Below are 12,296 nucleotides of genomic sequence, written 5' to 3'. Positions count from 1 at the left end.
ATCTCTTAACACATGCTCTTGATGGCTGTGTCATCTTGGCATTGAACACCGCTTCAGAAATTCTGAAGTGAAGAAAGGACCTCATAGATTCGCAGCCCAGCATGTTTTAAAAATGTAGTCCCAGGATGGTCTGCAAGACTGTCTTTGAGATTCTTGTTGAAAATGCACCTGGGAATCCATCCCAAGACCTACTCATCTCAACGTGAATATTTTTAAAAAGCCCTCTGATGTCACTTGTACACACACACATCTAAGCACCGATGTAGTCCAAGACCTCACTTCTGAAGATGTAATTTTTTAGACCGGTGGTATAAACAGCACCCAAAAGCTTGTTAGAGATGCAGAATTTCAGGCCTGCCCCCAACCTACTGAATCAGAACCTATACTTTAACGAGATCCGCACTTGAATCGTATGAACATCAAAGTTTAAGAACACTGGTCGAATCTGCTTGTTAATATACAAGGCAGCTGGGGTCCAGGAACCCAAATGACTTGCTCAAGGCCACATAAGTAAACCAGGAGCTCACATGGATAAGTGGGTAAGAGCCCGTGCTTGGAGTCAGATAGACCAATATTCAAGCCCAGGCTCTCCCCTTTGTTAACCTAAAGTCTTAGGTAAATCCCTGCATGTACCTATAAGCCTCCATTTATTTGTCGTTAAACATAGTAATTCTCCCTCAAAGGCTTGCCGAGAACCTACAACAAAAAGCGTGTGAAATGCACCTAGAAACGATCATGAATCTAACTTGGGTTTCCTGATTCTGTGCTGCTTTATAGGCATCCCATATAGCGTGCAAGAAATAAGAAATAGTGCTTTACATAAATTTGGTCTTTTTGAGACCATTATGTCTAATTTAGATTCTAGGGTTTGAAAGAATGAGGACAAGCGTTTCCTCGTTTTCCAAAGTAAAGTAAACAGAATGTGGTCCAACTGGGAGATTTCTCAGCCTCCTGCTCTCCCAGCACCCCTGGCTTGGCTTGTCCATGCCGATCTGCCGAACCAACCAGCCCCTGGGGAAATGTGCACATGCTTTTCCTTATTTTCCAGGTGCTTGTCCCCTTTTCTGTCACTGCTGTAGGCATCCTTTGGCCCCCAGAATTCTTGTGCGGGCTCTTTATAGACTTTCCAACTGGGGCTCTTCCTCTCTCTGACTCCTGGGAGGCCCAATAAATTCGGGCCCTTCCCTCCATATATCTAAAGTCACCTGCCCCGTGCTTAATCCTAGAGGGCTTGCCAACTAAGATGAAAAATCAAGTTCAACAGTCACTTCTATTTGCATTTTAGTGAGATCTTTTCTCGTCTTAAGCCCTGCACAGTGAGCAATGTATCACTCGGCGGCACAGATATTTTTGGGTGGAGTGACAATGGGATCCTTTTATTTTCCACCAGCAGCAGCAGCACCTTTGATTAAAATGATCCCGAAAGACCCACCCTCCCTCTGTCCCTCCCTCCCTCCTTTTCCTTTCTCCCTCTCTCCTCATTTTATAAGCCGCACTTTAAAAAATATGAACTTCGGGGGCGCCTGGGTGGCTCAGTTGGTTAAGCGTCCGACTTCGGCTCAGGTCATGATCGCACAGTTTGTGAGTTCGAGCCCCGCGTCGGGCTCTGTGCTGACAGTTCAGAGCCCGGAGTCTCCTTCAGATTCTGTGTCTCCTTCTCTCTCTGCCCCTCCCCGACTTGTGCTCTGTCTCTCTATGTCTCTCAAAAAATAAATAAATGTAATATATATACATATATATATATATATATATATATATATATATATATATGTAAACTTCGATTTGGGGGTTAATTTGAGGTTTACAGAAAAGCTGCAAAGATAATGTACAGAGTCAGTCTAATATTTGCCAAAACTTAGAAATTAACACTGCCACATTGTCATTAACTAAGTCCAGACTGTGTTTGGACCTCACTGTTTCCCGCCCCGCCCCCCTCTGTCTGTGACAGAGTCTCAATTCCCTACCTTTTCATGATCTTGACCGTTCGAGGAAGACTGGGAAGGTGTTTTGTAGTGTTTCTCTCAGTGTGGGTTTGTTTGACGTGCTCCCCGTGATTAGACTGGAGTTGTGGGTTTGGGGGAGAAGACCACCAAGGTGAGGCACCCTTCCTATCACAACGTATCAGGGCTGCGTTCTATCAATAGGATCCTTGGTGGAGTTAACCTTGATCATGTGGGTAAGGTGGTGTTTGCCACGTGGCTCCACTGTTAAGTCCCCATTTCTCCCCTTCCCAAACTCTGTTCTTTGGCTACCTGCCACTAAGTTCAGCGCATCCTCAAGAACATCGAGCTCCTTTAATATCTACTTATATTAAATGGGAGATCTTGGGGCGCCTGGGTGGCTCAGTCGGTTGAACGTCCGACTTCAGCTCAGGTCACGATCTCGCGATCTCGTGGTCCGTGAGTTCGAGCCCCGCGTCGGGCTCTGGGCTGATGGCTCAGAGCCTGGAGCCTGCTTCTGATTCTGTGTCTCCCTCTCTCTCTGCTCCTCCCCCGTTCATGCTCTGTCTCTCTCTCTATCTCAAAAATAAATAAATGTTAAAAAAAATTTAAAAAAAAATAATAAAAATAAATGGGAGATCTTCCGTGGGGATGATTTATCCCTTCTCCCCATGGACTTAATTCATTCATTCATTTATTTATATTAACAAGGACTTCTTTTTGCTTATTTTCGGTTTAGGGTTGCAACACAATACGACCCTATTCATTCTGTTGCTCAGATTTGGCTAGATTTAGCCATTGGACGTTGGTGGACATTAGAGGTCCTCTTCCATCCCCGTGACATCCCCTCATCCTTTTGCCTGTTGATGACTTTCTTGCTTTCTGGAACTCCAAGATGCTCCAGGCTCATCTTACATACCTACACAACCCTAGAATCAGTCATTGGTCCCTTCTGTTGGAGAACAGCATTTAGAAGCCAAGAGCAGGGCACTCTGTGTGTTTATTGCTACTAAGGCATGGGACACTTTTGAAAGCCAATGTCTGGTATTATACACACAGGCATGAAATAAGCCACATGGTCTCTCTTTAGCACTGTGTCTCCAACGTCCTGAGAGCTCACTCTGATTTACTCATGAGGAGAGGTTTTCATGTGTTCCACTGCACACATCTTGGGAATATTTGATATCCCCTTGCCTCCTATTCATGGGAAACTATTTTCTGTACCACGCCACAGCAGTACAATCAACTCAATACAGCATTTCTGTCCGACACCTATTAACATACCCAGATGGGTATTCGTATAATAAATTCAACTCAGATCAAAATCTGGATATACCTGTGGAGAGCTTACGACATTCAGCACACTGGTTGTCAGCCAGTATGTAGCAGATACGATTGTTTATGGTACACAAGTTACCTGTACACTTCTCATTCATTTAAAAAAAATTTTTTTTACATTTATTTATTTTTGATAGACAGAGAGAGACAAAGCACAAGCAGGGGAGGGGCAGAGAGATAGTGGGAGACACAGAATCCGAAGCAGGCTCCAGGCTCCGAGCCATCAGCACAGAGCCCGACGCGGGGCTCGAACTCACAAACCGCGAGATCATGACCTGAGCCGAAGTCGGACGCTTAACCAGCTGAAGCATCCAGGCGCCCCACCTCTCATTCATTTTTAACCAACTCTAAGAAATAGCAACGAAAGAGAGAGACACTGATCGAGTAATCACATGCACCTTATATGCCATCCCCCTTTCTTACTCACAGAAGTTGGATTTTGTTCCGTCATCTATTCATCTATCTCTCTGATACCTGATTTTGGAGTAAATCCTGGTTAATCTTGGCCGGTCATGATAATTCCCTTCTCTTTGCCAATGCTTGGTTGAGAGGGAGAAATAATCTGCAGGGACGTCAACTGGCAGGAAAGCTTCTAAGAAAGATTGTCTTGATAACAAGAAGAGATCCATATACTGAAAGAGGTCACTTCTACTTGCTACCTAGAACTGCAGCAGCCATCTTGTGACCACGAAGAGGAGCTAAGGCAACACGCTGAGGACAAAGAGGCAAAAGACAGGAAGAACGTGGGTCTCTGGTGACGTCATTGAGCTATTCCTAACCAACCCAAGGGGCCCCCTACCTAGGAGTCTCTTGTTATATAAGATAATAAATATTTCTTACTGTCTTGGCAATTTGAACGATTTCTTTTACTTACAGCTAAGAGCATCATAATAAACGTGTCCTACTTTAGAATATTTTAAAGCAACTATTCACTTTTATTTGGATCCAAGGCTCTCTTCAGAACCCATCCATCCATCCATCCATTTATTTTTAACAAATATTTACTAAGAAACGGCAGCAAAAGATAGAGAAACACTAAGCAGATAATCACATGCACGTATAATGAGAAACTATGATAAATGAGAAGGAAAGGTATAAGTAACCATGTGAGAATGACTGAAGGGTACAATTTAGACTGAGAAGGGATGGCATTAAGGTAAGACTTCCTTAGCAAGTGTTGTGTGAGCTGAGGTCTGAGAGGAAACGTAGGGAGTAGAAGGTGTTAAGGATGGGGTACTGCATGTGCAAAGCCTCCAATCATGCGGCACGATGCCCTGGAGGAATCTGCAGAAGATCCGTGGAACAGGGGGAACGATGGGGGAAAGAGTAGCGCATCTAAGACCAAAGAGGTGGGCAAGGTCCAGATGACAAAGGATCAATCTTAGAGACCATTGTAAGGACTTTTCTCTCTCTCCTAAGAGAAAAAAGGGATAATGAAGGGTTCTGAGAATCACGACCCAACCAGTGCTTTTTGGGTACCTTTGGACTCAGTCTTGCCATAGTCTTGCATTCAAATGCCAAACACTATCAGTCAGCATTCTTATCATCACTGGGGCCTTGTGAAGGGGACCCTTGACAGAAAGTATTAGACCTCCTCCAATATCTCTTTGGTCCTCCCTGTTTTCCAGGTTTCCTTGCAGTGTGTTTGGGACCACGAGACTGGGTGTGGCTGTGATGAGGTCAGTCCTTTCCAGCTCTGGTTCTTAAACACACGGGGATGATGTTTCGGTCCTTACTTCGCCTGCCACCGTGAACTTGGAGATCGTCATTCTGGACAGCAAGGTGGAAAAGGGCTGTGGTGACCTGCACAGATCAGATTTTGAATGAGTGAGAAATAGGACCCCCTTTTTAAGGCCCTGAGGTTTCGGGGTCTCTTTGTTACTGCAGTGCAATTTAACTATATCAGCTCCACGGAGCTGCTCTAACAAATTACTACAAACCGAGTGGCAATTGCAACTTACACATTCACCCTTCTGGAGGCTAGACGTCTGAAAGCAGGGTGTTGGCAGATTCACGCTTCCTCCAAAAGGTCTAGGGAAGAGTGTTTCCTTGCCTTTTAGTTTCTGGTCCTTCTGGCAACCCTCGGAGTTTTTTTTGCCTCGTAGCTGCATCATCCAGTGTCTGCCTCCACCTTCTCCATGTGTGTCCGTATCTGTCTGTGTCTTTAGATGGCTTTCTTAGGACACAAGCGTTAGCTGTAGGGGCCCAGTTCTACCCAGGATGACCTCATTTTAACTGAACCGATCAGATCTGCAAGGTCCCTGTTTCCAAAGAAGGTCACATTCTGAGGTTCCTGGTGGACACGCTTTTGGGGGAACACTATTCAACCCACTACAATAACCAATCTAGGATATAATTTATTACACAACAGCAGCATTTCTTTTTTTTTTTAATATGAAATTTATTGTCAAGTTGGTTTCCATACAACACCCAGTGCTCATCCCAACAGCAGCGTTTCTTAAAACCACCACTTCCGTCATCCCCAATTCCAGGGCAGCTCTGGAACCTGTCATCTCTTCCTTCCCCCTCCCTTCTCCCACCCTGACTCTTCCCCAGTGTGCAGCCTGCGGGGCCATTGTTGTATCATGCCCTCACCTTTTCTCCCACCTTTCCATACACCACGTCTCCATACATTCATCTTGACTTAAGATCGCAACAGTCCTGGGAATTGGGCTGGCAAAGGCAGGACATCCTTAGAGGGCAGAGCAAAGGGGAGAAAATTAAGAAGCAGCAGCCAAAATATTTTAGTACGTGAGTGAAGGTGGACGTTAATAGGTCCCCACCGAATCTGCATTTTGAAAGACCATTCTGGCCACAACTGAGACTGATGATGGGGGGCAGACGAGAGCATGCAGAGGTCAGGAGGTCACTGGGAAGCTAGTGTAGCAGTCCCGAGAGTTTGGACCAGGGTGATGGTAGAGGAACGCAGGTGTGGCTATACTCCAGGGACAATACTGGTAAGTAAGGGGGGGGGGGGGGTGGTAAGGGAGAGAATCTGACCAAAGCTGTGGACTCTATTTTCAATGAAATTCATGTTCAAAAATTTTTATCCAAGCATAATGGATAACAGACTCCTGAAATCCATTCTCATTCCTGAGCTTAAGGCCCGCTCCTAGGAGAGTAGTTTCCGACCTCTGGAAAAACTGCCCCTCTCATCCCAGCTTCTGAGAGCTATTGGCCAACAGCCAGGTTGAGGTTCTTTGTGCGGGTTCTCCGGAGTGGTTCGTGTTGCTCCAAATGTGCGAAGCCATCATCTTCAACAGCCCAGTGTCCAAACGAAGCAGGTCCCCCCACCCCCATGCGTGGGGATAACATAGAGGGACAGCCACAGAAAGGGCTTGCATAACTCTTCTTTTCCCAAAACAGTGAGCAGAGAAGAGTTGCAGTTTCAAAGTGAGAAAAGCCAGTGGCCCAAACCTGGGGTACAGGTAAGAGGCAGGTCCCCAGTAACAGAACATCCAGCATAGATGGCTGAGAAATGGGAGGGGACATGAGAGGGAGTGGCAGGTCCCGTGACCCCCAGCTCTGCTTGTGTGAAGTCGAGCAGCTCACGGCAGCCCCATCCTGGTGACTGGAGTCTCACATAAGTGCTGTCAGTTGGTGTGGATGCTCACCACCGCCTGCCCCTCAGGGCCAGTCAATAAAATCGAACTACTCTGCGATCTGTGTGGGGTTGAAGCTTGGTCCCCAAGCATGTGGGAATCCCTCCCCACTAACCGGTAGAGAAGGGGGGTAAGCTGACTCCAACTGAGCCGGGGCCACAGAGACGGACACAACGGGGAGTGACCATTTGGGAGGTCCTGCCTCAGGAAGGTAGCCAGCCATCTTGATCAGACTGGGTTTAATCTGACTGGCTTCAGGAGCCTAGTGGTGCAGTCTGGGGACTGAGGGTATAGTGGTAAGATCTCTGAGGAGTAGCGGTAGCCAGCGTCAATGGATAGTAGCATTTTCAACCCAGGGAGAATGTATTTGGAATGGAACAGTGTTACAAAAGGCTGCTAGGTCGAGAATCAGGGTTCAGTCCACTGGAGAAAGAAGGGGGCAGGAGAACGTGTTGGTTCTCAGGGTTCTGGTCCAGCAGGGGATGGGTCAGGAACCTGGGTGGATATAGTGCCTGGGCACATGCAGTGCTGGTTGTGAGTGGGGCTGTCGTGGGTAGGGAGGAAGTGCATAGGTTCTAGTTCTGGTTCTGGAACTCTTGGGTGGCCATTTATCTAGGCTAAGCGCCCAACACTGAGCATGGCCCCAGTGGTTTGGTAACTGCTAATATGTCACCAGGCATGTCTCTCATTGGCTTATGAGCACTGCCTGAATGACCCATCGGGTAATAGGTCACTGGTGTTCATCTTGGGCATGCGTGAGGTGGTCAGGCACTGACACTGTTTGGCATATGGGTTCCTGTTGAGGTTCCAGGCCAAGCCCTATCGCTGAGGCTTGAGTGGATTTCCTGTATCCTGCCCAGTTTTTGTCAAGGCCTTCCACCTTCCCTCCAAACCCTCAGGCAGCTTCCCACCGTTCTGTCTCCACCTCCAGCATTGGGTGTTGCCCTTGAGAAGACAGTGATTTCCAGCCTGGGCCCTGGAAACAGATCACATGGTCTGAATTCCAGACTCTGATACTTCCTACAAGTGTGGCCTTGAATACATTTCCTCACCCTCTAAGCCCTAGTTTCTGCATCGGTAGGTAAGAAAAATAACCCTACAGTAAAAGTGGATAAGAGAATTAAATGAGACCATGCATGTAAAGCATTTGACCCAAGGTCCAGCACATATAAATACTACCTGATACTATTATTATTATTATAACTCACAATGGGCTGATTTGGTTGGAGGCTGGTCTTACGGGTAGGGCTGCTCACCAAGCTTGCCCTGGATACTCCCTCTTACGGCTTCTGCCCCTTCTCCAGCAATCTGAGATGCTGAGATGCTAACATATCTTCAAGTTGAAATGCCTTAATACACTTTAGGTAAACTGTGTCATTGCCTTTGTGTGAAAGGATATTCACAGGAAGGAAGGATGGAGATGAAACCCAAGTTAGTTCCATATGATTCTGCCTTAAAAAAATTCATTTCTGGGGTGCCTGGGTGGCTCAGTCGGTTGAGGGTACGACTCTTGATTTCAGCTCAGGTCGTGATTCCACAGTCATGGGATTGAGCCCTACATGGGCCTCTGTGCTAGGTGTGGAGCCTATTTGGGATTCTCTCTCTCTCTCTCTCTCTCTCTCTCTCAAAATAAAAAATAAAAATAGGGGCGCCTAGGTGGCTCAGTCAGTCCGACTTCCGCTCAGGTCATGATCTCACGTTTGGTGAGTTCGAGCCCCATTCCGGGCTCTGTGCTGACAGCTCGGAGCCTGGATCCGGCTTCGGATTCTGCGTCTCCCTCTCTCTCTGCCCCTCCCCCGCTCAGGCTCTGTCTCTCTCTGTCTCTCAAAAATAAATAAAGATAAATAAATAAATAAATAAATAATCATTTCCATTCTGAGTGAAGAACAAATAGAAATCTGCCTCCTCTGGGAGCACGGTGAAGGTGACCCATCTTGTTTCAGAAAAGCTTAAGGGCTGAGTATGCAGGACCGATGGCAGAAGACTGGGTGATCATTCAGCTTGATTCACGGCAGGATCGGGGATGGGTGTGAGAATGGTAAGTATAGGCGAAGACATTCACAGGAAGATAATGACGTGTTATTCTCCTCCATCACCACTGAGAGTCCAGGATTAAGTCAAATTAATTACAAAAGCGTAGAGTCTGTTTAGGTACAAAGAAAAGAGGACGGAGAGAGTTCTAGTAGAGGCAGCTTAAAAAACGTAAAAATCGAATCTTTCCAGCTACTCTCGCAGTCACATCTGGCATGGGCAATGGCGTGATGTTGACGTGGGCGGGTGTCCATCCTGGGTCCGTTTCTTCTGCATGGTTTCATAGGGAAACAATCAATAATTATTATGGCATTTTTTTTTTTTTTGCGATAACAGATTTATCTCCTTCATTGTTTTTCATTGTCTGTGTCCATTTTCCCTTTCCATATGCTCCACTCTCTCCTTTACCTTGACTCAGTGATTAGAACAGGATCCTCTTTATGCTAATTAAGCGGAAAGCTAATATTCTCTTTCCTTTCAAACCGCCCTTAAAACGAGCAGGTGACACAAGTTAGGCCAAGGAGACGCTCTCTTCCTGGGATTGGAACCATCAGCAAAATGGCGCAAAAATGCTGAAAACAGCTGAAGATTGTTATTCATCATGACAATGGCAATGTGAAGAGGTGACTCATTAAATAGTTCCTAGCACCTCATACCTGCAGCTACCCTACTCCTTATCTTTCTGGAGGCGGCCACCTTTTGTTTTGTTTTAGCTTCTCTCTTGATTATGAGAGCCATCCTGTATCCTTCCCAGTGCATTTCTTTTTGCTTAATTTAGTTACGGGTGATTTCTGTGTTGTAAGCAAAGAACCCCCAAAGACACTCTGATGCACTGTTCTTTATGAGATTATCAAATGTAACAAAACAATTCCCATATGTCCTTTCAAATATTATCTTTACTTGCTTTAAGGCATTAATAAAATGTTGATTATTGGCATGGAGATAGTTGTAACATTTCGGGGGAGTCACCAGATGGTGACATTACATATTATGTCCTAATCCAATTTATCTCGAAATGTGTGTGTTTGTTAAATTTCTTGGGGAAATGCTTCATCATCGTGATTATATTATAGCTCTGCTTTCTAAAAAAACCAAGCTGTAGAATATTTCGTGGGGACAGAATTTGGATGTGATGAAAGCAGTTCTTTGGCAATATCTCAGGAGTATATACCCTAACTTCAAAATAATTTATGTCCAAAATGTCTGAAGGCAAACAAATATCCTCAGAAGGGGAATATTTCCTAAGTGGATGCAGACAATATGTAGATTTTATTACAGCTCTGTTCCAAGAACCGATGGCTTACACATTGCTGTCGCTCACACATAAACCTTTCATAGATTATGATAAATGTTTCCTTGATATGTGGGCACTGCTCTTAGTGAAACTCTCAAGCAGTGGCCTCTGACCAGAAACCACATCGGTGGTGGGAAAAGACCTTTGCTTTGGATCATAAGGGAGATTTCAGATTAATTTTTTTAATGTTTATTTATTTGTGGGAGAGAGAGAGAGAGCACTAGCAGGGGAGGGGCAGAGAGAGAGAGGGAGACAGAGAATCCCGAGCCGAGGTCAGCGGCTCAACCGACTAAGCCACCCCGGTGCCTTGAGATTGCAGATTAAATTGTTACGATCAAGCAGGGGCTAGAGAAGATTCCTACATTTGTAATAGGAAGTCCAAGGATATTTTTTAAAATTTTGACCAGAGTTATTTTGATCGATCAGACCAAAAGAAGAAGAAAGTAACATCCAACCCAGTACCATGGACTGTTAGAAATTCTCACTGACAGATATCAAAAGGAAACAAAATATACTTACGAGAGAGTATTTTCTATTCCCTTCTGCTTTCAGCTCTGGGATTTAAAACGACAAACATTAATTAGTTCAGGAGTTCGTGAGCTGTCTGGGTGGTTCTTCTGGTCTTAGCTAGGCTTGCTCAGGAATCTGGGATGAGTTGGTGGGCTAGCTCCTGGCTGGCTTTGTGATCTTGGCTGTACTCACCCGTTTGGAGGTTGGTTGGCTGTATGCTGGCCTAGGATGTTCTCAGCTGGAACAAGTGAGTTCTTCCCTACTCATCTTCCAGCAGGCTGGCCTCCACTTATTGGGATGGCCATGTCTGAGAGAGAGGACTGGCAGAGCACTTTTTGGACGTCTAAGCTCAGAACTGGCACGCAGTCTCTTCCACCTCAACAGGAGGGGCTGCGAAATCACATTACCAAAGGTATGGCTATAGAGAGGCCTGAAACATGGTGGACAATTTCAATTTCCCACACTTAGGAATGTCGCGACTCTGCTCGTCTGTATTTTGTGCAAAGTCAAATGGGAAGAATGGGTGGAGAGGGATAGTAAACAGAGAGGAGCGGGTGGCAGAGACAGGGAGTTCGTGTGGGTTGAATGTCAGAAAGAATTTGGGGGATTTGGCAAATGAGAGGCTTCAAACAACTTCCGTATAGAAAAGAAATGGGGGTGAGAGGAAATCGGGTTTGAATATGTGTTTTCACGGTTAAGGAACTTGATCCCTTTTGATATTCTATAAGACATGCAAGTAAAGCATGGAATTTCCATTAAGTGACTTTTTTGGCTGTTGAGCCATGCATTTTTCCAGGCAACTGTGTAAGACGGAGTCTCGGGACTCATTTGGATTACGCATTTAGATTTCTAAAGGAAGGTCTTAAGGAAAGAAAAAAGGCTCTTCCAAGCTAGGGGAAAGGCAGAACATCGATTTCCTCCCCTCGTCAAGGAGGCCAATCAATCATATTTGGATGGTTAATATTTTTTAAGCACACTGTCAGGTTTAGCATGTCAAAATTTTGAGCAAATGTGGTGCTCTCTGAAGACTTTGTGATTTTAGTTTTTCCAAACATCCACGGAAGGGTAAAGAAATGAGGTATTGACTAATTCCTAAGTGCACAACGCTGCCAGTGTTTTTGAACACTTGACGGCTCCTCCGAGCACGTACCCTCTCGTTCACCCATTTCTGTCCTAATGGTGCTGGTGCTTGAAATCTACAATAATACCTACAGAATGAGTGGGACATGCCTGGGAAGCCACAACTTGAGGTCTCGAAAGCCCATCCTGTATCCAAATCCCGACTTCACTCTACTGTGTGAACTCGGACCTGTTTCTTATCTGACTAAGCTTTTTTTAAAGTCTTAACACAAGGATTAACAATCCTTGTGTGTGAGTTTATTGTAAGAATTAGGGATAATGTATAATCACCATTAAGTGCATAAATGTTTATCTCTGATGCCTCAAAAAGAGGCTATAAACCCGCCTTTACTGAGCCAGTATCGAGATACTGCATATTCCCCAGATTTGGTAAAATAAGTTGGTCTGAAGTCCAGTGTCAGGAAGCCATTGAGCCAACAAAGACCTCTCTTCTTATTGATT

This window comes from Panthera onca, chromosome C1 (genome assembly GCF_046562875.1).
Source record: "Panthera onca isolate mPanOnc1 chromosome C1, mPanOnc1 haplotype 2, whole genome shotgun sequence".
NCBI lineage: Eukaryota > Metazoa > Chordata > Mammalia > Carnivora > Felidae > Panthera > Panthera onca.
The sequence above is the reverse complement of the archived record's forward strand: the minus strand, read 5'-3'. Positions refer to the sequence as shown.